At 43.7% G+C, this 26,307-nt stretch overlaps 1 protein-coding gene and 1 long non-coding RNA gene across 5 annotated transcripts in view; one reads left to right on the top strand and one right to left on the bottom strand.

Moving 5' to 3' along the window:
• Positions 1-2,648, bottom strand: part of IFT81 (intraflagellar transport 81) — a 156,973-nt gene extending 154,325 nt beyond the window's left edge. Inside the window, exons 1-3 of one of the 3 annotated variants that reach the window (XM_075834517.1) lie at positions 2,634-2,648; positions 1,745-1,878; positions 1,190-1,376 (exon numbers count right to left, since the gene is read on the bottom strand). The gene's annotated coding sequence lies outside the window, so the exon portion shown is untranslated. Of the gene's footprint in view, positions 1-1,189; positions 1,377-1,744; positions 2,010-2,633 lie in introns of those variants that run through there. The other 2 variants (XM_075834508.1, XM_075834520.1) reach the window with 2 other exon arrangements.
• Positions 1,291-23,506, top strand: LOC142658913 (uncharacterized). Of its 2 annotated transcripts, none has more exons than XR_012850227.1 (3): positions 1,291-1,382; positions 21,959-22,027; positions 22,987-23,506. It is a non-coding gene; the product is annotated as an uncharacterized LOC142658913 (long non-coding RNA). The 2 variants fall into 2 exon arrangements; XR_012850226.1 differs by lacking the exon at positions 1,291-1,382 and adding an exon at positions 1,418-1,753.
• Positions 23,507-26,307: the final 2,801 nt, after the last annotated feature.

The raw sequence follows: 26,307 nt of genomic DNA, 5'->3' as shown, positions 1-26,307 counted from the left end.
AAAATTAAAGGCTATGTACACCGTTGGAAATTATTATTTTTTTTTTTAAAACAGTGTATCAGTGTGTTTGGTGCAACTTTGTAATTACTTTTTATTAAAAAATATTTTGACTTTTTCAGATACAGCTGCTTTGTATCCTGTATACAGATCAGCTGAGACTTGTAACTGTCAGGTCAGCGGCACTGGCGGGTTCAGTGACTGTGAGTCCTGGGTTCAGTGATCCTGCGTGTCAGAGTTGTTATCAATTACATGTAAGTTCATAACTTTGATGTGATCGACAAAAAGGTGGATCACGCAGGACCCAGGACCCACTGTCTCTGAACCGGTCAGTGCCGCTGACATGATGGATTCAGGTCTCAGCGCAGGATACAGTTGCTTTGTATCCTGTATTCAGAGCAGCTGTATCTCAAAAGGTTAAAATATGTTTTAATAAAAAGTAATTACAAAGTTGCACCAAACACACTGATACACTGTTTTATTAAAAATAATAACAATAATAATAGTTTTCAAAGGTGTACACAGCCTTTAAAGGGGTTGTCTCAGTCCAAACAACACTAGTATCTATCATTGGCATATGCCATCAATGTCCAAACAGTGGGGGTCAGACTGCTATTTACTATAATTGACCATGCGGCCACTTCATTCTAACGATCGGTGGGGTCACTGTGGTTGGACCGCCACTAATTGAATATAGATCGTAGCAGCAGGACAAGGGTTAGGCAGGGTATGTGGCTGGCTAAGAATCCATGGGGGGAGGGCGAATTAACAAGTCCTGCTTTGTACAATCCATTGAACACCGTGTCAGAGTGGCTGATAATGCTGGATTTCAGGGACCATTCTGAAACCCCTGCTTAGGGCACCGAGAGATCCTGTCCCACCCCTGATTGATGGCATCTATTGAGATGCCATGAATGTTTGTAGTAAGATCAGCTCAATAATCTGGAGTTATGATGCGAAAATTCCTTACTATGCGTTATTTTTGCGCATGACATTTGTATTCTACAACTGACATGAATAGTAAATCGCATTCCATTATGTAAGTAGATTGTAAATATAGGTATTTATATAGATCTAGTTTTCTTTCAGTAAAAATGTCTTTATTCTATAACGAGTGACGCTACCGTAAAGTAATAGCAGCCAGCGCACGAATGTATAGCAGCAATATAAAAGGAGACACGAACACAATTACCTTACACAGAAAAGACGTCTTCGTTGAAGATAAAAGTAGCTTGCAGTAGTTGCCTAGGCGACGCTTCCCAGGCGTAACGTCACTTCCTGGACTGACAGGAAGTCCTCAAGACGAAGCGGACGCGTGTCACTGGTGCATTGTATCGCGTCTTTCTCCTCTACACCGAGAACTTGTCGACTGCCGCCCCCTGGTGGTATAAATAATATAGTAGTAGTGGGAGCTGTCTAGTGCCGCAAAATGTTGAATATATATATAATGGCTAGGGCGTTGAATATAGATAATTATTAGCCTCTGCTTAGGCTATCTGCCAACGTTGAAACATGGCATACCTGTCTTCTTATAACTCACGGGAGTTTATATATGCCAGGATTAATACATCTGCCATGTGAAATCTCTTATTGCACCTCTGAATATGATGACATATAGGAGCTTTGGCATACACATGCTATATACAGGGCGACAGAACCTTAGTGGGCCCCTTTGCGGTGCAACTCGAGCGGCGGCAGTATAAAGGCAGAAACATAATGCCAGAAGGATGTAACATGGATCACTTACCAGTCACATGTAAGTCATGGGCCAATGAATCCAGATAGTGCCGTTTCTGCGATGTGTGAATCTTGATGTACCTGTTACACAGAGGTTGTGATTTCCGGAAGACCTGGTATCTGTAGGTTCGAGTATTTCAGTACCTGGAGGAATTAGATGTAAACGTGATGTTGATAAACTGCCTCTACCAATACCATACCTCCCAACTTTTGAATTCGGAAAAGAGGGGCATTTTAAGCCACGCCCCTAACCACGCCCAATATCCGGCATAAACACATCAAATCACAGCCAGATCCTTCTGCAAATAACACGCGCACATTCTCACTGCGGATCTCTAGACTGTCTGGATATCACAGATATTATGGATCAGGTTATGTCGTCTTTGTGTTACTTTTCCTATCTTGGGTATAACATTTGCTCATCACGGCGGCAGCTGCAGGACAAACCAAAAGGCTGAGAACAATGAAAGTCAAGAGGGAGACCCTGTTGTGGATGACGTTTCAATTGACAGGTAGCAGAGTTACATGATGGGGATTTTTTTTTCCAGTTGTGTAGCTCTGCTACCGGTCAATGGAAAAATCATCCACAAGAGCCCTGTAGATAGCTCCAGATACAACCCCCCTGTAGATAGCTCCAGACACAGCCCCCCTGTACATAGCGCCAGATACAGCCCCCCAGTAGATAGCTCCACACACAGCCCCCCAGTAGATAGCTCCACACACAGCCCCCCAGTAGATAGCTCCACACACAGTTCCCCTGTAGGTGCCACACATAGCCCCCCAGTAGATAGCTCCACACACAGTCCCCCTGTAGGTGCCACATTGCCGCCGGAGCGGAGAGCGGTAGAGGTGGCCGGCCCTACTGCTGCCACTCTCCGCTCTGCTTTGACGTCACTCACCGTCAAAAGAAGGCAGAAGTCTTGCAGCTGCATTCTCACTGGTGTCGATGCCGGCCCGGGAGTGGACCAGTCCAGTCACCTGACCGGTGAGGTCAGATGACAGGTCAGGTGACAGGTCAGATGACTGGACTGGTCCACTCACGGGCCGGCATCGATCCCAGTGAGAACACCGCCGCAAGACTTCTGCCTTCTTCTGATCGCTGCTGCAGTCAGCAGCGATCATCTGTTTTGATGCAGCGCCTAGTGGGACATTTTGCAGACTGGCCTGGACGGTGGAACAGCGGTGAGAAACCGGGACTGTCCCGCCGGAATCGGGACGGATGGGAGGTATGCAATACCACCTATACTGTCCCTTACAGGGCACCAACCCCCCCAAAAAAGGCGACCTTTAAGAAAATAGTGATGGATCAGTTTTAGTGCCACCTTTATACTCCCTACACAGTAATACCTCCCTATGTGCTCCCACACAGTAGTAATGTCCCATTTTTGCCCTTAAAGAATAGTAGTTCTCTTTCGTGCCTCCATATATTAGTTGTGTCCCTATATATTAGTAAGGCGCCCTTTGTGTCCCTATATATTCTTTAGGTCTCCTTTGTGCCCCCATATATTAGTTAGGCCCAGGGCCGCTGCTAGGGTCTTAAAAGTTCAGGGACACAAGCCCTGAGAAATATATTTACCCCCCGAAAAATAAATAAACTTTTACATACATATCGGAGATCGCATATCTATAAGACTAAGGCTCCTATAGCTACACCGCTGGATAGAATTGTATGCATTGGCTCAGCAGACACTATCATACATGATAGGCTTAGATACAAGGCCAAAGCAGATAGTATCACACATGATAGCCTTAGATACATGGCCCCAGCAGACAGTATCACACATGATAGGCTTAGATACATGGCCCAGCAGACAGTATAACACATAATAGACTTATATACAGGGCCCCAGCAGTAAGTATCCTTGTACTAACATATGTCCACCCCCCAAAAAAATGTGTGTGTGTGTGTGTGTGTACATATAGCTTGGTGTCATCTGCAAAAATAGAAATAGCTGGTTATGAAAAATTGGGGGGAACCCCACATCGTTTTTTCCAATTATTGAAAAATAAATAATAGAAAAAAAATTACGTGGGGTCCCCCCCATTTTTCATAACCAGCCAGATACAACACAGCAGCAGCAGGCTAGCATTACCAGGGTGGGAAGGACCACTGTTTTTGGGCTTCCCCAGCCTATTAATACCAGCCTGCGGCCGCCCCAATGACCGACCATCACTACAGATGGTCGGGTACTGGATCACACCTGGCTCTTCCCGATGGTGGTGGTCGGTACCGGGGTAATAATGGGGGTTAGTGTTAGCCTTTTTACTGGCTAACATTAAGCCCCGCCTTAGTAATTGACGCTGTCAATTAGCCAGCGGCCATTACTAAAGCGGTAGTAATAAAAGTTTAAAAGAAAATACAAAGACATAGAAAAAATATTTTATTTAAATAAAAAGCCATCATCGAAGTAGTCCTCGAATCCGACTTAGTCCAACGACCAAACCTGTAGAAAAACACAAACACAAAAAAGAATTGGTAACACATGTGGTAGGCTTAGATACAGGGCCCATGTGTGATACTGTCTGTTAGACCATGTATCTAAGCCTACCACAAGGTAGGCTTAGATACAGGGCCCCAGCAGACAGTATCACACATGGGCCCTGTATCTAAGCCTAATATGTGGTGTGCTTAGATACAGGGCCCATCAGACAGTATCATTCATGGTCATACATACATACATACATACATGCCCCCATATAGAAGTTAGTCCATTGCCTGTGCTCCCATATAAAAGCTAATCCCCCAGTTTGGTTCCTTTGCTCCAATAAAAAAAAAAAAAAAAAAATTCACCTAACACATTCACACGACGAGCTGAACGGTCCCGTCACTGCCTTCTTACTGGTACTTGGCGCTGCTCACATCCACAATAACAAAGCGGTGGGTGCGATGACGTAATCATGTCAGCGTGACATGATTACGTCATCTGCGCCACAATGCATTGTTATTGTGGATGCAAGTGGCGCCAAGTACCAGCAAGACGGCAGTGATGGGACCGTTCAGCTTGTCATGAGGACTTGTTAGGTGAGTTTTTTAAAATAATTTTTATCTGCTCCTCTCTGCAATCTACCACGGACGGCTATAGTTAATTTAAGAAGTTGGGCGGCGTAAAGCACCCGGCGGCCGAGTGGGCCCCTACAAGAGCAGTGGGCCCCGGCACCTGGGTTCGCCGGGTGCTGACGCCGGCCCTGGCTATATACACCTCACAGCCTTTAAAAATGTATTCACACCAGTGTTGGACTGGAGTACCTTGGGCCCACCAGAGGAAATAATTATTGGGGCCCACCCGTCAGCTATATAGAAATAATGCAACCACTCTTAATTGTGTAGTAAAACGTGTGCAGTAAACCAAAGACCAATATTACCACCACATAGTGACCATATAACGGTAGTCACCAGTCCTACACAAGCGCTCTGCAGACCATATAAATTTAAGGAGTGTTCCCATCTTAGACATTTATGGCATATCCACAGGAAATGGAAAAAATGTCTGATAGATTCGGGTAACAGCTTTGGTACCCGCAGCTATATCTATAACTGGCCGCAGAATCCAGGCGTAGACCAGTGGAGAGAGGTTCACGTGTGCGCGCAGCTCTCTCTATTCTGTTCAATGGGAGTTATGGAAACAGCCGTGCAAGAGCTGCTCGGCTGTTTCCATAACAACCATACAACAGAATAGCGAGAGCTGTGCTCACGCGCGACCCTCTCTCCACTGGTCTCCGCCTGGATTTTGCGGTCAGTTCTAGTTATAGCTGTGGGTACCAGAGCTGGGACCCGCATCTATCAGACATTTTTGGCATTTACTGTGCATCTTTGGCTTCTCGCTTTTGTAGCACCTCCCAACCCTCCACAAAACCCTTGCCATCTATAGTGCCCCAGATGGAAATAATGCCCCCTCAGTGCCACACACTATAATAGTACCCCCTTTAGGCCCCACAAAAATAATAGCGCCACACACAGCCCCCCTCTTGTAGCTAGTACCACACACAGCCCATCTCTTGTGGATAGCGCCACACACAGCCCCCCTCTTGTAGATAGTGCCATACACAGCCCCCTCTTGTAGATAGTGCCACACTCAGCCCCCTCTTTTAGATAGTGCCACACACAGCCCCTTCTCTTGTAGATAGTGCAACACACAGCCCCTTCCCTTGTAGATAGTGCCACACACATGACCCCTCTTGTAGATAGTGCCACACACAGCCCCCATCTTGTAGATAGTGCCACTCACAGCCCCCCTCTTGTAGATAGTGCCACACACAGCCCTTCTCTTGTAGATAGTGCCACACACAGCCCTTCTCTTGTAGATAGTGCCACACACAGCCCCCCCTCTTGTAGATAGTGCCACACACAGCCCCCTCGTATAGTGCCACACAGCTCCCCTAGTAGATAGTACTACACAGCCCCCCCTAGTAGGTAGTGCCACACAGCCCTCCCCTGTATAATGCTACACAGCCCTCCTCCTGTATAGTGCCACACAGCACCCCTAGTAGTTAGCAGCACACAGCCCCCTAGCAGATAGTGCCACACAGCCTCCCCAGTAGATAGTGCCACACAAACCCCCTAGTAGATAGTGCCACACAGCCCTCCCCTGTATAGTGCCACACAGCCCCCCCCTAGTAGATAGCGCCACACAAACCTCCCCCTGTATTGCCCCACAGCCCCCTAGTAGGTAGCGCCACACAGCTCCCCAAGTAGATAGCACCAGACAGCGCTCCCCCTGTATAGTGCTACACACCTCTCCTCCTGTATAGTGCCACACAGCACCCCTAGTAGATAGCAGCACACTGCCCCCTAGCAGATAGCGCCACATAGCCCCCTCAGTAAATAGCATCACCCCCCAATTTTTTTTAAATTAATTGTACTCACCTAGCCCCATTCCCACGAGGGACGGAGCGCTCCACCGTCTCAGATGTCGTAGGCCAGCGTGATGCAATGCAGAGTTGTCCCAGCAGCTTATAGGCTGCAGGCCTAATGTGGCCTGCAGCCTATACTATTCAATTGTATCTGCAGGCACAGATACAAGTAAATGTGTCAGTCACTAGCACCAGGGCCCCCTCCGGTGCTAGCTACGCCACGGGGCATGAGGGGGCTCGTGCCGCCCGGCACATAACATTTATGTGCAGGGCGACGTGGGTCTCCTCATGCCGCGGTCCTCGTAGCAGCCGCTATGGCTTCTATAGTCGACAGGGGGCCCTAATGCCGGCCCTGCCTACAAGTGTAAGAAGCGGGGCAGGGAGAAAATGTCTCTCTGCTCCGCTGCCGGATAAAAGCAGCCCGCTGCAAGGGCCCACTGGAGGATCTTCCGGTCCTCCAGTGGGCCAGTCCGACCCTGATTCACACTGTGTTTGCAGTGTCACTTAGGCTTATCTATAGGGCCCATGCATCCAATAGATGGAAAAAGGGCGTCGTTTTGGCATTCGTTGCGCCGGTATACACCTTTTTTTCAACTGCATGGAATAGCGTCATTGACAGTGCTATTTCATATAGAGGAATCCAATTAAAAAAATGTATACTGCGCGGTACACATAACTTGATGCTTAACATTTCACTTCAGCAGACCACAGATGCACAGACAAATGTATTCAGCGTGATGTAGTAAATAAATAGTTAATGGGGCTGATTTATTAAGACTGATGTTTCATAAGCTGGTCTTAATATAAAGAGTACTGGAGTAAAATGCACCTAATTTATTAAGAGGCGCAGGCTGGGGTAGATTTCCCCTATAATTTACGCCATTATGAAGATTTTATTGGGCCATGAGTGGCCACTCCCATTCCTCTAAGCCCTGCACATTTTTAAAAGTGGCGGAGGCGACATAAAAATGCAAAAGGTGCAATATGTGACTTTTCTATGCCGAAAAACTGCCGTAGAGTGCTTGATGACTTCCCCTTATGGAGATGGGGCTTCCGGCAATAATAGCTTAACCCAAAAGAGTAGTCATCAGCTGGAGGAAAGTTTCAGTTAGCTGCCCTAGCCATCTATCAAAATAACCTGGCCTAAGCAAAGTGTTTTATTGGTAATCCCCACCCAACACATGCCCCTCCTAAACACCACCCAGCTAATCCCCTGGGTGTACATAGGGGTGAATTTATTCCCTTTTCTACTCCAGTTTGCTGGCGTAGAAAAGTCGCAAACGGCACAAAAGTCCCAATTACTGCCGGCTATTATTTTTGAATTAAGCCCTTCCCAACATTTGACGTATCCATATGCCAAAGTCGGGTAGGGGAAGTATGGAACAGGCTCACAGAGTAACGATTGCGATCCCACTCGTTAAATGCCGCGGTCAATATCGACCGCAGCATTTAAATCGTTAGAAAGAGGGGGGCGACCCCCTCCAACAGCTCATCGCGCCCCCCGCAATGCAATCGCGGGGTGGCGATGGTTGCTATGGCTGCCTGGGGGCCTAATGAAGGCCCCCAGGACCGCCATCTTTGTGCTCCTACTAAGCCCTGCCTCTGGCAGGGCTTAATAGGAGCCTTTCAGAATCACGATATACTGCAATACATTAGTATTGCAGTATATAGCGCAAACGATCTAACGATCGCTGCTTGAAGTCCCCTAGGGGAACTAATAAAAAAAAGTAAAAATTTGTAAAATAAAGTTGTTTTTTTATGTAAAAAAAAATAAAAATGAAAAGTTATAAAAAAAAACCTTTTCCCCATTTTCCCCCTAGAGCATAGTAAAAAAATAAATAAATAAACATAATTGGTATCGCCGCATCCGTAAATGTCTGAACTATTACAATATATCATTATTTAACCCGCATGGTGAACGCCGTAAAAATAAATAACATGTAAAACACCAGAATCTCTATTTTTTGGTCACCTCATCTCCCACAAAAATCAAATAAAAAGTGATTAAAACATCGCATGTACCCCAAAATAGTATCATTAAAAACTACAGCTTATCCCGCAAAAAATAAGCTCTCATACCACTTAATCGACGGAAAAATAAAAAAGTTATGGCTCTCAGAATTTGGCGACACAAAATAAATTTAATTTTTTACACGTAGGTTTTTACTTGTAAAAGTAGTAAAATATAGAAAAAACTATATATATTTGGTATTGCCGTAATCCTATTGACCCACAGAATACAGTTAAAATGTTGTTTTAATTGCCCAGTGAATTCCGTAAAAACAAAGCGCAAAAAACAATGGAGGAATCTCTGTTTTTTTCATTTTCTACCCCACAAATAATTTTTTCCCCGTTTCCTAGTACATTATATGGCACAATAAATGATGCTACGAAAAACGACAACTCGTCCTGCAAAAATCAAGCCCTCATAGGACTATATAGACGGAAAAATAAAAAAGTTATGGCTTTTGGAAGGTAGGGAGGAAAAAACGAAAATGAAAATCTGAAAAATGGCTGCGGCTGAAGGGGTTAAAGCACTGAGATCTTTTGTAATTCTTTTTCTACAAGTTGTTTATTACTTTTGTGCTGTTTGCACCACTTTTAATAATAAAGTGGGTGGGTCTTAGCAGAAGGGCTGGGTCAACTCACGGCTCAACAAATTTATCATAATTTATGCCAGAACCTGGGGTAAACTATGGTGTAAAGCTACACTAGCTCATGCCCAGAGATGCCCCTAATGAATTAAGAGGCTTGCGCCTCTTAATTCATTAGGCACATTTTACTCAAACTTTCTTTATATTAAGAATGGCGTATGAAACACCAGTCTTAATAAATTACCCCTTACTGTTTCTGCTGGATAAGTAACATGCCTACCATATGCCACGGAGTACTGTTTTTATCTTGGTTATGTTTTTGTATTAATGTTGTGTTTCCTGAATATCGAGTTAAAAAAAAACCCACATAGAAGCAGATGAAAACTACAAGAAATCCGACTCACTTAAATACCTGGGGATCCACCTTCCTAGTGAACTGTCTCGCCTTTATGCGGTGAACTTTCCTCCACTCCTTCAACGGGTAAAGGCTGACCTGGATTCCTGGACGTCGGGCACCTTTACCTGGTTTGGTAGGTGCGCGATATTCAAAATGAATATTTTACCACGGATTCTGTATCTTTTTCAGGCCCTACCGATACATATCCCACGCCCGTTCTTTCAATCCCTGCTGTCTCTTTTGCACAAATTTATCTGGGCAGGGAAACCTACGCGTATTGCCCGATCCATGCTTTTTCGTGTAAAGTGTGAGGGGGGCATTGGTCTTCCGAACTTTGTCTCCTATCATCTTGCCTCTCACTTGACACGAATTTTAGACTGGTTCCGAGATATCGGGATTAAAGAATGGGAGTCAATGGAACAGGCTTTCATGAAAGTCCCTATACAGGCCCTACCTTGGTTGTGTAGACATGTTCCCCTGGTAGCTCGGACGCACCCGACAATCGGTCCGACCTCGGCAGTTGCGGCGCAGATTTTTCCTCGGGCAGAGATCTCACCGTCCCCCTCCCCGCTATTCCCGATCTTGGGCAATCCAGCCTTTCCGCCGGGAATGGACTGTGGCCCTTTCCAGCTTTGGTTGAGGGCAGGTAAGGGGCAGGCCATACACTTTTTGCAGGACGATATGTGGATGAATAGCGCTCAGCTACAGTCTTTGTCGGACCCGGTCTCTTTCACGGCGTGGCAGATTACCCAGTTGCGAGATTTTCTGGTGTCATTAGAACATCCAGCGGCACACTCGCGGGGTAGCTCCCCGTTTGAGCTCCTATGTACAGGCAAGGGCACGATTCGGCATTTGTTGTCCAGACTTTATACTCTCTTAATCTCACCCTTCAATCTGCCGCCACCACCTTACCTGCTAGGTTGGGAAAGAGACCTGGGCTTGACTTTAACTTCTGAACAAAAGGATCGCCTGTTCACCATGACGCATAAGTCTTCTATGGCCAGTAGATTCCAGGAGTCAGGGTTCAAGATTCTGTCTCGTTGGTATAGGGTGTGTCACGGAGCGGGTTAGTGTACCCACTAGGCCGTACCGCCGCAGAGGGGAGGCAGCTGGCCAAACAACAGGACACCCCAGAAATACAATGTCCCGCACAAGGGTACCTGAATAGTCCAGATGGTGGCCGCAGCTCTGGCACAGATGAGATGGGTGCAGCAGATGGCGCCAAACGTGGCGGATGACACAGGAGCCGCTAGTTGCACCAGACGTGGCGGACTCCTCCGGACGTGGCAGATGACACAGGACGTGGCACTACTCGATACTAAGGCACAGCACGGGAAACAGGAACGGGTAACAAGGCATGGGTAACAATTGGAACGGGAAACACTGAGGGACCATTAGCAAGACAGACTGGGAAAACTAACAACGCTCAGGCAAGGATTAGAAGGCCAGGGGCCTTCTTATAGACCAGGAAATCGTGGCAGTTGATGATGATGATGACGATTTCCTATTTGCGCGCTGGCCCTTTAAGGCCGGGCGCGAGCGTGCGCACGCACCCTACGGGACACAGCCGAACTGAGTGGAAGTCAGCGCTGGCATCTCCTAGGAGGGAGACGGGGCCCAGCGCTCACGGATCCATGGCTGCGGGCGTCGGGAGGTGAGTGAACCCGACGGCCCGCGGCCATGGACGCTACAGTGTGCCTTCCAGATTGCTTGCAATGATCCCAGCGGCCTCACCACTATGCTGGAGATGTGGTGACCATGTGGGTACAATCATGCATATTTTTTGGGATTGCCCGCTCCTGACGGATTTCTGGTCAGAGGTGTGGCGCATTTCCTCTAAATTTACAGATTTCCCCCTTCCACGATCACTGGGCCTTTTCCTGCTCCATCTGTGTGAGGTACCCCTGTCTACGTATAGACGCTCGGTGGTTTGCCATTTGGTGAACGCGGCTAGGTCGTGTGTCCCTGCACTTTGGAGACAAACCAGTCCCCCGTCAGTGGGCATGTGGTTCGGTAAGATTCAGGAGATTATGAGAATGGAGGACCTCACGGCATCAATGAAAGGATCCCATGCTTCCTTCGTCAGAACATGGCGTGATTGGATCAGATTTTAAACCACTGCGGAATATAAGGCCATCATGGCCTCTTGATTTCTCACTTAGGTTCAGTATGTCAGGTTAGTTTTTCTCCTTTCCTCCCTTCCCTTAAAGGAACAGTGTCATCACAAATTATTTTTTTTATATGTTAAAGATGTTAGTGCTTTATTAAAAACGTTTATATTCATTTGTGTGTTTGTGTTTTACTTTTTCTTATTTTTACACTTTTTCTTCCCTATGGGGGCTGCCATTTTTTGTTCCATTTCTGTCTGTGTCGATTAACGACACATACAGACATGGAATACGGCAGCCACAGTCCCATAGGGACTGCGAACGGCTCCCGTCCCATTGACTTCAGTGTACGGCGTCTGTGTGGGAACTACGCATGCGCCGCTCCCACACAGTCCAATTCGAAATTGGCGCCGTCCGGCGCCATTTTCCTGTGGACCGGAAGTCGCGGCCGGACAGTAATATTACTACTTCCGGTCGCGTCTTCCGGATTTGTGCACTTGGACCAGCGGCAGCAAACGGAGCGGACGGGCCGGAGGGAGCCGCGGCGGCAGGAGCAGGTAAGAGATTTCTATGTATGTTCGTGTTTGTGTGTGTTTACTACTGTATGTAAACCTACTACGCTGTGTGTTAGCTCAAAAAATGGCGACACACAGCGTAGGAGGTTACACCGTTCAAACCCCTCGTTTATCCCGGCACTAGCCAGGATAAAGGAGGGGGGGATGCTGAGAGCTCACTAGAGCGAGGGCTTTTAACCCATTGTTGCAATGCTGCAATTTTGGGAATAGCTCCATCTAGTGACCAAAAATGGGTAGTATTATAAATTAGAATTAATTTATAATATTTCCTGACTATTTCCTGACTCGTGAAAAAAATAAAAAAAATTTGAACCATGTTTAATCACCCACACACTAAATGTTTAATTTTTAAAAAAAAAACATGTTTTTCTGGCAACACATTCCCTTTAATGTCTCTGCTTTTCTTTCTTTCCTTTACTGTTTTTCTGTTCGCCTATGGAATACTATGCACGGCTGCAGGTTCAGGGTGCATATTGGAGATTCTTTCCTTCTAGATTTGAGCGATGTTCTATTGTTCTTGTGATCCTATGCACTTATGTATTACAGGTAGTTGACCTGTGGTCAGTTGATTGTATTGCACTGGCTTACTCCAATTGTGTTGTGTATAATTTGTGTTACAAAAATGAAAATAAAAGAATTAAAAAAAAGAAAACTACAAGAAATCTGCTCAGTACAAGTTCAGTGGCTCCCTGATTAGAAAAGCCCATCAGAAACCAAGCGGCTCAGCACTCACCCAGACGCTTCTGCCGCTTCATTTTAAGGGCACGTTCAGACGTGGCGGAATTTTTGCGCTGCAAATGTTGGTGCAGATTTGGGGCAATTACGCAATGAATCTGCACCAACATTTGCATATTTGATAGGTAATTCAGACGTTGCAGAGGCTGAAATACGCAGTGAAATTCCGCTTCTTCTCCGCAACAGACAGTGCATGCTGCGGAGGGAAAATTCTGCACCGCAGCCTATGGTCCGCAACGTCAGAACTAACTTGCTTAAAAATGTATTAAATGTAAAAAACGGCCGGTGGAGAATTCAACTGTGGACTGTCCGCAGCAGAATGCCACAGCAATTCCGCCACGTCTGAATGTGCCCTAACGATCGCTGGGGGTTTAAGTGCTCGGACTACGACAAATCAAAACTTCTGACATGTCACTATGACATGTCAGAAGTTTTCTGAAAGATTAGTTACCCTTTAAATTAAAAAAAAAATTAAAAAGAAAGAAAGAAAAAAAAATAATAAAAAAATATATATATATATTACACCCACCTACCCGCTCCTCATCTCCTCTCCGGCTCCATGACTGTGACGCAGCTCGTAAGACATAATGATGCCGGGCAGGGTCAGGACATTGTATGTAATGCAGTACTGATGAAGTTGAAGTGATGCCATTGCATATAGGCGTCAGGACCTTGTACAAGCATCGCTGATGTGATGAGGGAGCCGGAGGAGAGAAGAAGAGCGCATGGCTCAGCCGGAAGATGCAACACATTTTTTTAATTCTAAAAGCTTGCATGTGTAATACGTATGAAACGCCAGTCTTAATAACTTGCCTCACAGTTCACGCTTCTACATTTTTCCTGGTCGTTAGTGGTAAACAATAAAAACTTAGTATTTACTTTACTAGTGTCTGAGTAGACTACAAGCAGGGCAATGTAGAGGCACATTATTTCTCCCAATTTTCCATAATAAAAATAGTTTATATTGCGGAAAATCTTTTTTTGTCTCCTTCCCCATTAGATTATTTAAATTGAAAAAATGGCAATGCTTGTCGTATTGTGGCCAAATCTATTTACATTATATATACTTTCATTAACCCCTTCCCGCACCTTGACGTTAATGCACGTCAATGTGAGCAGTCACTTCGCGCACCTTGACGTGCAGTAACGTCTGTGCTTTGACAGTTAACCGCCGCGCGGCGCTACACCGCAGCGGCGGTTAACTGTGCAGGGTGTCTGCCCTGCATTCCCCATTGCCGATCAGTGGCCCATCGCCGCTGATTTCGGCAGTTAACCGCTTAATTGCGGCGTTCGATTTTGAACGCCACAATTAAGGTGTTTAGCGCCGATCGGCAGCCCCCATGTGAAATCACGGGGGCTGGCGATGGTACCCATGGCAACCGGACGCCAGACAATGGCTTCCGGGCTGCCATGTACAGCAGCCTATGAGGACCAGCCTCTGCTGGTCCTCCTAGGCTTCGGGTATGTGCACACGATAGCAGGCATTTACGTCTGAAAAGACAGACTATTTTCAGGAGAAAACAGCTGCCTCGTTTCAGTCGTAAAAATGCTCCTCCTCGCATTTTGCGAGGCTTCTCTGACAGCCGTAAATTTTGAGCTGCTCTTCATTGAGTTCAATGAAGAACGGCTTAAATTACGTCTGAAAGAAGTGTCCTGCACTTCTTTTGACGAGGCTGTATTTTTACGCGTCGTCGTTTGACAGCTGTCAAACGACGACGCGTAAATGACAGGTTGTCTGCACAGTATGTCGGCAAACCCATTCAAATGAATGGGCAGATGTTTGCCGACATATTGTAGCCCTATTTTCAGACGTAAAACGAGGCATAATACGCCTCGTTTACGTCTGAAAATAGGTCGTGTGAACCCAGCCTTACTGTCAGTGTGACTGTTACGTCACAATGACAGTGGGAATGCATTACACTACGTGTGTAGTGTAATGTATTCCAGCAGCGATCAGAGCTGCAAGTCTAAGTGTCCCCTAGTGGGACAAGTGAAAAAAGTAAAAAAAAGAATAAAAATGTTTTAAAAAAAGTGTAAAAATAAAAGTTATAAGTTATAAGTCTTTTTATTATAGGAAAAAAAATGAACACGTAAAAAAAAAGTACACATATTTGGTATCACCGCGTTCGTAACGACCCCAACTATAAAACTATAATAATTATTTTTCCCACACGGTGAACACCGCAAAAAAAATAAACGAAAAACAATGCCAGAATCACTATTTTTTGGTCACCACCCCGCCCAAAATATACAATAAAAAGTGATCAAAAAGTCGCATGTATGCCAAAATAGTACCGATACAAACTACAACCCGTCCCGCAAAAAACAAGCCCTTACACAGCTTTTTTGACTGAAAAATAAAAAACTTATGGCTCTCAGAATCTGGTGACACAAAAAATAAATTATTTTCTAAATAAGTTATTTTATTGCGCAAACGCTGCAAAACATAAAAAAACTATATACATATGGTATCGCTGTAATCGTACCGACCCGCAGAATAAAATATAATGGTCATTTATAGTCCAGGGTGAACTCTGTAAAAAATAAATAAAAATCATTGTCAGAATTGATGGTTTTTGGTCACCTGGCTTGCCGAAAAATGGAATAAAAAGTGATCAAAAAAATGGCATGTACCCCAAAATGGTACGAATGAAATCTACAGATTGTCCCGCAAAGAATAAGCCCCACACGGCTCTGGTGGTGAAAAAATAAAAAAAGTTCTGGCTCCCAGAATATGGCGATGCAAAATGTGCAGTGTTCCAAAAGCGGATAAGATCAGGCGCCATTTATAAGTGCCACAAAGGCCATATATCTGCGGATTATTATTTATTTACCACATTATTATACCCTCTTATTATGCCCCTGATGTACTCTGCCCAGTCTACATTTGCCCCCACATTATAAACTGAAATACCAGCAAAATGCCAGAGCTACTACCAAGCAAAATCTGCGCTCCAAAAGCCAAATGGTTCCCTCCCTTCTGAGCCCTACAGCGTGCCCAAACAGCCGTTTACGTCCACCGATATGGCATCGCCATACCCGGGAGAACCCTGTTAAAATTTTATGAGGTATTTGTGGCACAAACTGGGCACAACATATAGTGCACTAAAATGGCACATCAGTGGAAAATTGTAATTTTCGCTCTGCACCATCCGCTGCGCATTAAACCTTTCGCGCACCATGACTTAATAGCATGTAGTGGTGTGGGGGTGATATATGGAGCATCTCACGCGCTGAGCCCGCGCCATGCGCTGCGGGTGTCAGCTGTGTATTACAGCTGATACCCGGGACTAACGGACAGAAACAGCGAACACACTGTTAGGGCATGCCAACACGTAGCGGATTTCCTCCGCAACTGTCCGCATCAATGCCGCACAGAATCTGCGTTGCAGATTCTGCGGCGGATCTGCCCAAAATGTGCAGTAAATTGATGCGGACTAGCTGCTGCGGACTGCGGTAAAAGTGCTTCCCTTCTCTCTATCAGTGCAGGATAGAGAGAAGGGCCAGCACTTTCCCTAGTGAAAGTAAACGAATTTCATACTTACCGGCCGTTGTCTTGGTGACGCGTCCCTCTTTCGGCATCCAGCCCGACCTCCCTGGATGACGCGGCAGTCCATGTGACCGCTGCAGCCTGTGATTGGCTGCAGCCGTCACTTAGACTGAAACGTCATCCTGGGAAGCCGGACTGGAGACAGAAGCAGGGAGTTCTCGGTAAGTATGAACTTCTATTTTTTTTACAGGTTGCTGTATATTGGGATCGGTAGTCACTGTTCAGGGTGCAGAAACAGTTACTGCCGATCGCTTAACTCTTTCAGCACCCTGGACAGTGACTATTTACTGACGTCTCCTAGCAACGCTCCCGTAATTACGGGAGCCCCATTGACTTCCTCAGTCTGGCTGTAGACCTAGAAATACATAGGTCCAGCCAGAATGAAGAAATGTCATGTCAAAAAAGCAAGACGCATCCGCAGCACACATAACATGTGCATGACAGCTGCGGACTTCATTGCGGAAATTAGAATCTCCATTGAAGTCAATGGAGAAATTCCGCCATAAGTCCGCAACCAGTCCGCCACAACTCCGCAACATCCATTGCATGCTGCGGACACCAAATTCCGCACCGCAGCCTATGCTCCGCAGCGGAATTTTCAGCCTCGTCTAAACGAACCCTACTAAATAGAAGTGGAAGTCAATGGAGAAACGGCTCCGCTGCGGATTAACGCTGCGGAGTGTCCGCAGCGGAATTCAAGAGCAATTCCGCCACGTGTGGCTTTGCCCTTACAGGTGCCTGTAAAAATGACAATATACTGCAATACATTAGTATTGCAGTGTATTCTACCAGTGACCTAACGATTGCTGGTTCAAGTCTCCTAGGGGGACTAATAAAATGTGTAAAAACAAAAGTAAATAGTTATTATTAGTGGAAAAAATTAAATAAATATTTAAAGTCCAAAAAGAAACCCTTTTCACATTTTTTCTCTAAAGTAATGTAAAGAAAAAAAAAATATACACAAAATTCTTATTGCTTCGTCCGTAAAAGTCCAAGCTATTACAATATACCATTATTGAACTTGCACAGTGAACGCCGTGAAAAATAAAGAATTTTAAACGGCAAAATCACAGTTTTTTGGTCACCTTCGCTCTACCAAAAAATGTAATAAAAAGTTCTCAAAAAGTCGTATGTACCAAAAAATGGTACCAATAAAAACTACAGCTCGCCCCGCAAAAAATAAGCCCTCACACCACTCTATTGACGGAAAAATAAAAAAGTTGTGGCTCTCGGAAAGCGGGGAGGAAAAACGAAAAAGAAAAAGCAAAACATAGATCAGTTCGTAAGGGGTTAATTACTTTCTAATGAAAAAAACATTTATGGCCACATGTGGGGTATAGCCGTACTCGGGAGAAATTGCTTTACAAATGTTGGGGTGCATTTTCTCCTTTTATCCTTTGTGAAATTGAAAAAATTCAACATTTTAGTGGAAATAATGTTGATATTAATTTTCACGGCCTAATTCTAATAAATTCTGCAAAAGACGTGTGGGGCCTAAATGCTCACTATATCCCTAGATAGATTCCTTAAGTGGTGTAGTTTCTCAAATGGGGTTACTTTTGGGAGCTTCCACTGTTTCGGTCTCTCAGTGGCTTTGCAAATTCAAAATGACACCCAAAAACTATTCCAGCTAAATTTGAGCTCCAAAAGCCAAGTAGCGCTCCTTCCCTTCTAAGCCCCGGTGTGGGTCCAAACAGCAGTTTATTACCACATGTGGGGTATTTACGTAATCAGGAGAAATTGCTTTACAAATGCTGGGGTGCTTTTTCATCTTTATTCCTTGTAAAAATTAAAAATGTCTAAATTCTTACAGAAAAAAAAGTAGATTTTTACCTTTACAGACTAATTCCAATGAATTCAGCAAAACAACTGTGGGTTCAAAATGCTAACTTTACCCCTAGAAAAATTCCTTGAGGGGTGTAGTTTCCAAAATCGGGTCACTATTGGGGGGTTTCCACGGTTTTCATCCCTCCAGTGCATTGCAAACGCGACACGGCACTGAAAACTATTCCAGCAAAATCAGAAATCCAAAATCCAAATGGTGCTCCTTCTCTTTGGAGGCCTGCTGTGGGTCCAAACAGCAGTTTATTACCACATATGGGGTATTGCTATAATTGGAAGAAATTGCTTTACATATGTTGGGGTGTTTTTTCTACTTTATTCCTTGAAAAATTAAACATTTCTACGTTTTTTTCACAAAAAAAGCAGATTTTCATCTTCACATACTAATTCAAATAAATTTAGCAAAAAAACTGTGGGTTCAAAATCCTAACTATACCCATAGATAAATTCCTTGAGGGGTATAGTTTCCAAAATGAGGTCACTTTTGGGGGGTCTTTACTGTTTTGGTACCACAAGACCTCTTCAAACCTGACATGGTGCCTAAAATATATTCTAAAAAAAGGAGGCCCCAAAATCCATTAGGTGCTCCTTTGCTTCTGAGGCCTGTGTTTCAGTCCATTACCGCACTAGGGCCACATGTGGGATATTTATAAAAACTGCAGAATCTGGGCAATAAATATTGAGTTGCATTTCTTGGGTAAAACCTTCTGTGGTACAGAAAAAATGTATTACAAATGAATTTTCGAAAAAAAAAAATGAAATTTGTAAATTTCACCTCTACTTTGCTTTAATTCCTGTGAAACACCTAAAGGGTTAAAACACTTTCTGAATTCTGTTTTGAATACCTTGAGGGGTGCAGTTTTCAAAATGGTGTGATTTATGGGGATTTTCTAATATATAGGGCCCTCAAAGCCGTTTCAGAACTGAACTGGTCCCTGAAAAAAATAGGCTTTTGAAATTTTCTTGAAAATATGAGAAATTGCTGCTAAAGTTCTAAGCATTGTAACGTCCTAGAAAAATAAAAAAATGTTCAAAAAACGATGCAAACATAAAGTAGACCTATGGGAAATATAAACTAGTAAGTATTTTGTGTGGTATTACTATCTGTTTTACAAGTAGATACATTTAAATTTAAAAAAATGCTAATTTTTGCTAATTTTCTCTAAATCTTGGTGTTTTTTACAAATAAATATTGAATTTATCGACCAAATTTTTTCCCTAACATAAAGTACAATATGTCACGAGAAAACAGTCTCAGAATCACTTGGATAGGCAAAAGCATTCCGGAGTTATTACCACATAAAGTGACACATGTCAGATTTGAAAAATCGGCTTCGTCCTGAAGGCCAAAACAGGCTCAGTCCTGAAGGGGTTAATATATTTGATCCATCAGTGGTTTTTCTAGGCCTAGGTTTACGACACCAATCGTCAAAAACAACTCGATGTGCAAATACAACATTGCACTCAGAGTTGGACTGGCACCCAGAGTACCAGAGAATCCTCTGATGGGCCCCGGCCCTGACACTATAATGTTCCAGCAGAAGATAACCCTATTTACAGCCAATTATTTGTCCCTAGGATCTATTCATAAATAACCTATTAAACTTTAGTGACAATATGCCCTTCATGTGTAATGATAACAACCAATGTTTAGAAAAAAAGACGGCTTAGGGGCGATCTAATTACAATGTACAAATATATAATTGGACTGTATAGAGATCTTTCTAATGATGTTTTTACACCTAGGTCTGTGACAAGGATAAGGGGGCATCCTCTATGTCTAGAGGAAAAAAGGGTTCACCATAAGCACAGACCGGGATTCTTTACTGTGAGAGCAGTGAGACTATAGAACTGGAGACAATCCAGACCTCAGCACTTGTTAAAGCCGTAGTGCATGCCACGTGTGCGGCAGGTTTTCAAAAATAATCGAAGCTACGGTGGAATGGTGCTTTTGCTATCAGGCCTGGTGGATCAAATAGAAAGAAACGGTCGATAAAGACCCTCTTGCTCGATGCATGCAAAGAACAATGGGGCCCCACAAAGATGTCTTCCAATAGATGGGAATACTTTGTCTGCGATCCATTTGCACAAACTGAATTTATATATGGAAAAGTCTTGTTGATACATCTAATACTGGGACTCTTTGGATTTTTATTGTGCCCTGGGGGTTACGATAGATGTCTACGTAAATTTGATATATCTTTTGTGCTTTAGCTACCAAGCGTCATCTAATGGGGTCTTACAATACAATGTTGTTTATACTGGAAGATTCAGTCCCATTGTTCTTATTAGTATGTGTATCAGTGGTCCTAGCGATTTTCTTTTTACCTGGCCAGGTGACTTAGGTGGTCTCTTTTAACAACATTTTTTCATCTCAGTGTGTGCTGGTTATGTCCTGGAATAGTTTTTCCTTTCTTTTTTTTGCTAATTTTAGACTATAGAACTCTCTGCCACCGGATACTGTGATGGTTGATTCATTGAACAAGTTCAAGAAGGGCCTTGATGCTTTTCTTGAAAAATATAATATTACAAGTTATAAGTACTCGATTCTGGAAATGGGACGTTGATCCTGAGATTTATTCTGATAGAAGCCCAGCCTGACAATTGCTATACTCAGCTGTCACTTAGAATGATGACAATTAATCTCTTTGCTATGTGATTATGATAGCCGATGATTTGCGCATATAAGAATGAGTTGCTTTTACCCGTCGCCAGTCCGCCACACTAAGTTTATGTGTGTTGAATGCGGAATCTCAGTCTGATCTGTACTGAACACATGTATTTTCTTAAAAGAATGCAAATAATTGAAATTGTGTTATGGCATAAAGTATCCTTTCAGTAGTGGTGTGCATTTAAATCCGTGTTAAAAAAGCACATCTGTTATGTTGAAGTGGCTGTCTGACAAAAATAAAAACAATTGATTATTTTTCTTTTCTGAAATAAATAAGCTTTGTAATGTACTTTCTCTTCCAAACCTGCACAGATAGCAAGTTTTCAGTTCCCGTCGCGTAGACCCGGAAGTTTCAGAGCGGCCGTTCTTGTGGTAATCAGCTAAGCCAGCCCCTTCTCCATCACAGCTGATTCAGGGACTGAGAAGGGGGCTGGCTTAATTGATGAATTGAGTCAGGCAACCAGTCCCTTCATCCACCTCACCAATAGAAAGAAGGGGGATCTCCTTCATCCCGGAGCCTGTGTCGCCATGTCACCACAAAAAGGCCGCTCCGAACTTCCGCATCTATGCGATAGGGACTAAAAACCTGCAATTCCTGCAGGTTTGGAACAGAAAGAATAGAAAAATAATAACGTTTTTATTTTTGGTGGACAACCCCTTTAAGCAAATCTACACCGAAAGTAAAATCTGTTTGATAAGAGCAGAAGGTGTTGCTAGTACTGTATTACTACAGACAGTGCTTGTACTTGATAACCTTAGAAAACAAGTCAACTCTGTTTATCAGTCGATAAGGTCGGTTTTCCTGCATTACAACATCTTTTTCATTTATTTATTTATTTTTTAACAAAAGAGAACAAAGAGTACTCACTACAACATAGTCTTTATTTGCAATTTTACGTAGATATCAGAAAGTTAATCTGGGGCCAGCATGCTGCAGCTTAAGAATCGTGGTGGAAGCTGTCATTTTATGGTATGAACAAATATTGCCTATAGAGATAGAGAAGTCTTTCATCTTCATTCATGTCATGATGTGACGCAGCTCGTAAGACATAATGATGCCGGGCAGGGTCAGGACATTGTATGTAATGCAGTACTGATGACGTTGAAGTGATGCCATTGCATATAGGCGTCAGGACCTTGTACAAGCATCGCTGATGTGATGAGGGAGCCGGAGGAGAGAAGAAGAGCGCATGGCTCAGCCGGAAGATGCAACACATTTTTTAAATTCTAAAAGCTTGCATGTGTAATACGTATGAAACGCCAGTCTTAATAACTTGCCTCACAGTTCATGCTTCTACATTTTTCCTGGTCGTTAGTGGTAAACAATAAAAACTTAGCATTTACTTTACTAGTGTCTGAGTAGACTACAAGCAGGGCAATGTAGAGGCACATTATTTCTCCCAATTTTCCATAATAAAAATAGTTTATATTGCGGAAAATCTTTTTTTCTCTCCTTCCCCATTAGATTATTTAAATTTAAAAAATGGCAATGCTTGTCGTATTGTGGCCAAATCTATACATCTATGGCTAGAGATTTACATTATATATACTTTCATTAATATATTTGATCCATCAGTGGTATTTCTAGGCCTAGGTTTACGACACCAATCGTCAAAAACAACTCGATGTGCAAATACAACATTGCACTCAGAGTTGGACTGGCACCCAGAGTACCAGAGAATCCTCTGATGGGCCCCGGCCCTGACACTATAATGTTCCAGCAGAAGATAACCCTATTTACAGCCAATTATTTGTCCCTAGGATCTATTCATAAATAACCTATTAAACTTTAGTGACAATATGCCCTTCATGTGTAATGATAACAACCAATGTTTAGAAAAAAAGACGGCTTAGGGGCGATCTAATTACAATGTACAAATATATAATTGGACTGTATAGAGATCTTTCTAATGATGTTTTTACACCTAGGTCTGTGACAAGGATAAGGGGGCATCCTCTATGTCTAGAGGAAAAAAGGGTTCACCATAAGCACAGACCGGGATTCTTTACTGTGAGAGCAGTGAGACTATAGAACTGGAGACAATCCAGACCTCAGCACTTGTTAAAGCCGTAGTGCATGCCACGTGTGCGGCAGGTTTTCAAAAATAATCGAAGCTACGGTGGAATGGTGCTTTTGCTATCAGGCCTGGTGGATCAAATAGAAAGAAACTATCGATAAAGACCCTCTTGCTCGATGCATGCAAAGAACAATGGGGCCCCACAAAGATGTCTTCCAATAGATGGGAATACTTTGTCTGCGATCCATTTGCACAAACTGAATTTATATATGGAAAAGTCTTGTTGAAACATCTAATACTGGGACTCTTTGGATTTTTATTGTGCCCTGGGGGTTACGATAGATGTCTACGTAAATTTGATATATCTTTTGTGCTTTAGCTACCAAGCTTCATCTAATGGGGTCTTACAATACAATGTTGTTTATACTGGAGGATTCAGTCCCATTGTTCTTATTAGTATGTGTATCAGTGGTCCTAGCGATTTTCTTTTTACCTGGCCAGATGACTTAGGTGGTCTCTTTTAACAAAATTTTTTCATCTCAGTGTGTACTGGTTATGTCCTGGAATAGTTTTTCCTTTCTTTTTTTTGCTAATTTTAGACTATAGAACTCTCTTTCACATGATACTGTGATGGTTGATTCATTGAACAAGTTCAAGAAGGGCCTTGATGCTTTTCTTGAAAAATATAATATTACAAGTTATAATCTCTTTGCTATGTCATTATGATAGCCGATGATTTGCGCATATAAGAATGAGTTGCTTTTACCCGCCGCCATTCCGCCACACTAAGTTTATGTGTGTTGAATGCGGAATCTCAGTCTAATCTGTACTGAACACATGTATTTTCTTAAAATAATGCAAATAATTGAAATTGTGTTATGGCATAAAGTATCCTTTCAGTAGTGGTGTGCATTTAAATCCGTGTACATCTGTTAAGTTGAAGTGGCTGTCTGACAAAAATAAAAACAATTTATTATTTTTCTTTTCTGAAATAAATAAGATTTGTAATGTTCTTTCTGTTCCAAACCTGCACGTATAGCAAGTTTTCAGTACCCGTCGCGTAGACCCGGACGTTTCGGAGTGACCGTTCTTGTGGTAATCAGCTAAGCCAGCCCCTTCTCCATCACAGCTGATTCAGGGACTGAGAAGGGGGCTGGCTTAATTGATGATTTGAGTCAGGCAACCAGTCCCTTCATCCACCTCACCAACAGAAAGAAGGGGGATCTCCTTCATCCAGGAGCCTGTGTCGACATGTCACCACATAAAGGCCGCTCCGAACTTCCGCATCCATGCGACAGGGACTAAAAACCTGCAATTCCTGCAAGTTTGGAACAGAAAGAATAGAAAAATAATAAAGTTTTTATTTTTGGTGGATAACCCCTTTAACCCCTTCCCGCCGAATCACGTACAGTAATGTGATTAAAACTGGTGTCTTACTGCATTTTCACGTTACTGTACGTGATGGAGATGAAGCTGGCTCAGGAGCTGAGCCAGCGACATCACCGCCGGGTGACAGCTGTATGTTACAGCACCCTGAGCTATCGGCCAGGACCGGAGCTAGCCTCCGATCCGACCGATTAACCCCTCACATGCTGCGTTCAATAGAGATCGCAGCATGTGAGGAGTTTATAGCCACGGGCACCCCAGCAACGTGATCGCTGGGTTGCCGGTCGCTGCAAAGGCGATCCGAGGGCTAGTGCTTACCTCCTGGTCTGCCAGTAACGGAATCCTCCTATTCCCCGTCGTCGGCGGGGCCCAGGAGGCTTCCGGTACCATCGTAAAGATGGCGCCGGCTCAGCTTCCGGCTCAGAAGCTGAGCCGGCGTCATCAGCAGTGGGTGTCCGCTGTATGTTACAGCGGACACCCCGATTTATCGCCAGGAAAAGGAGCTAGCTCCGATTCCTGGCATTAATCCCTTCGATGCAGCGATCCATTGTGATCGCTGCATCCTAGAGGTTTGTAGCAAATCGGGAGCCGTGCCATGCGATGGCAAGGCTGGCGACTGTTACTATGGCAACAGGAGCCCTAACAATGGACTCCTGTCTGCCATTACGTAAGCTAATTAGGCCCCGCCCAGAGGAGGAGCCTGATCGGCTTGCTGTCAGTGAACAACTGACAGTTCCAATACATTGCACTACATAGGTAGTTCAATGTATTAGAACATCAGACAAACAGTTGGACCTTCAAGTCCCCTAGTGGGACTAAATAAAAGTGTAAAAAAAAAGTAAAAAAAGTAAAAATAAAAGTTGTAAAACATACAATAAAAGTTTCAAGTAATAAAATAAAACACAATCGCCCTTTTTCCCTTATCAAGTCATTTATTATAGAAAAAAATAATAAAGCCATACATATTTGGTATCGCTGCGACCTTAACGACCTGAACTATAAAAATATTATGCTATTTATCCAGCGCAGTGAACGCCGTAAAAAAAAACCTCAAAAACACTGCCATAATTACTATTTTTTTGGTCACTGTCTTCCAAAAATTTAAATAAAAAGTGATCAAAAAGTCGCATGTATCCAAAAATGGTACCTATAAAATCTATACCTCTTCTCGCAAAAAACAAGCCCTCACACAGGTCCATCGACGAAAAAATTTAAAGGTTATGGCTCTCACAACATGGCGACAGAAAAAATACATTCTCTTTCCAAAAGTAATTTTATTGTGCAAAAAAGTTCTATAAATTAGGTATCGCCGGAATCGTACTGACCCGCAGAATAAAGGTAACATGTAGTTTATAACGCATGGTGAACGCTGTATATAAAAAAAAAAACTAAAAAACTATGGCAGAATTGCTGTTTTTTTGTCAACTTGCCTCCCAAAAAAAGGATAACAAGTGATCAAAAAGTCGCATGTACCCCAATATGGTACCAATAAAAGCTACAGCTCGTCCCGTAAAAAAAGAGCCCTCATACAACTACATCTATGAAAAAATAAAATAAGTTAAGGCTCCAATAATTCAGGAAAGAAAAATATCCAGTTGTGCCGGCCCGAGGGGAACATTTCTTCTGTTTCAAAAGGCGATGTATCAAGGCACTAAAATTAGGGAACCAGGAAGGGGAGGGCCCAAACATATCTGCTGGAAGCGAGGGCGCCCGTATTATACCAGGACAACACTTTCCCGGCAAAATTCCCCAAACTGCAAAGGTGCGGAATGTGGACCAAAAGGGGGATAAGGAAGGACATTTATCAGTGCGACACTGGCCTCTGCAGAATTTATCGATCACAGCA

This window comes from Rhinoderma darwinii, chromosome 1 (genome assembly GCF_050947455.1).
Source record: "Rhinoderma darwinii isolate aRhiDar2 chromosome 1, aRhiDar2.hap1, whole genome shotgun sequence".
NCBI lineage: Eukaryota > Metazoa > Chordata > Amphibia > Anura > Rhinodermatidae > Rhinoderma > Rhinoderma darwinii.
This window is presented reverse-complemented; position numbering and strand designations above follow the sequence as displayed.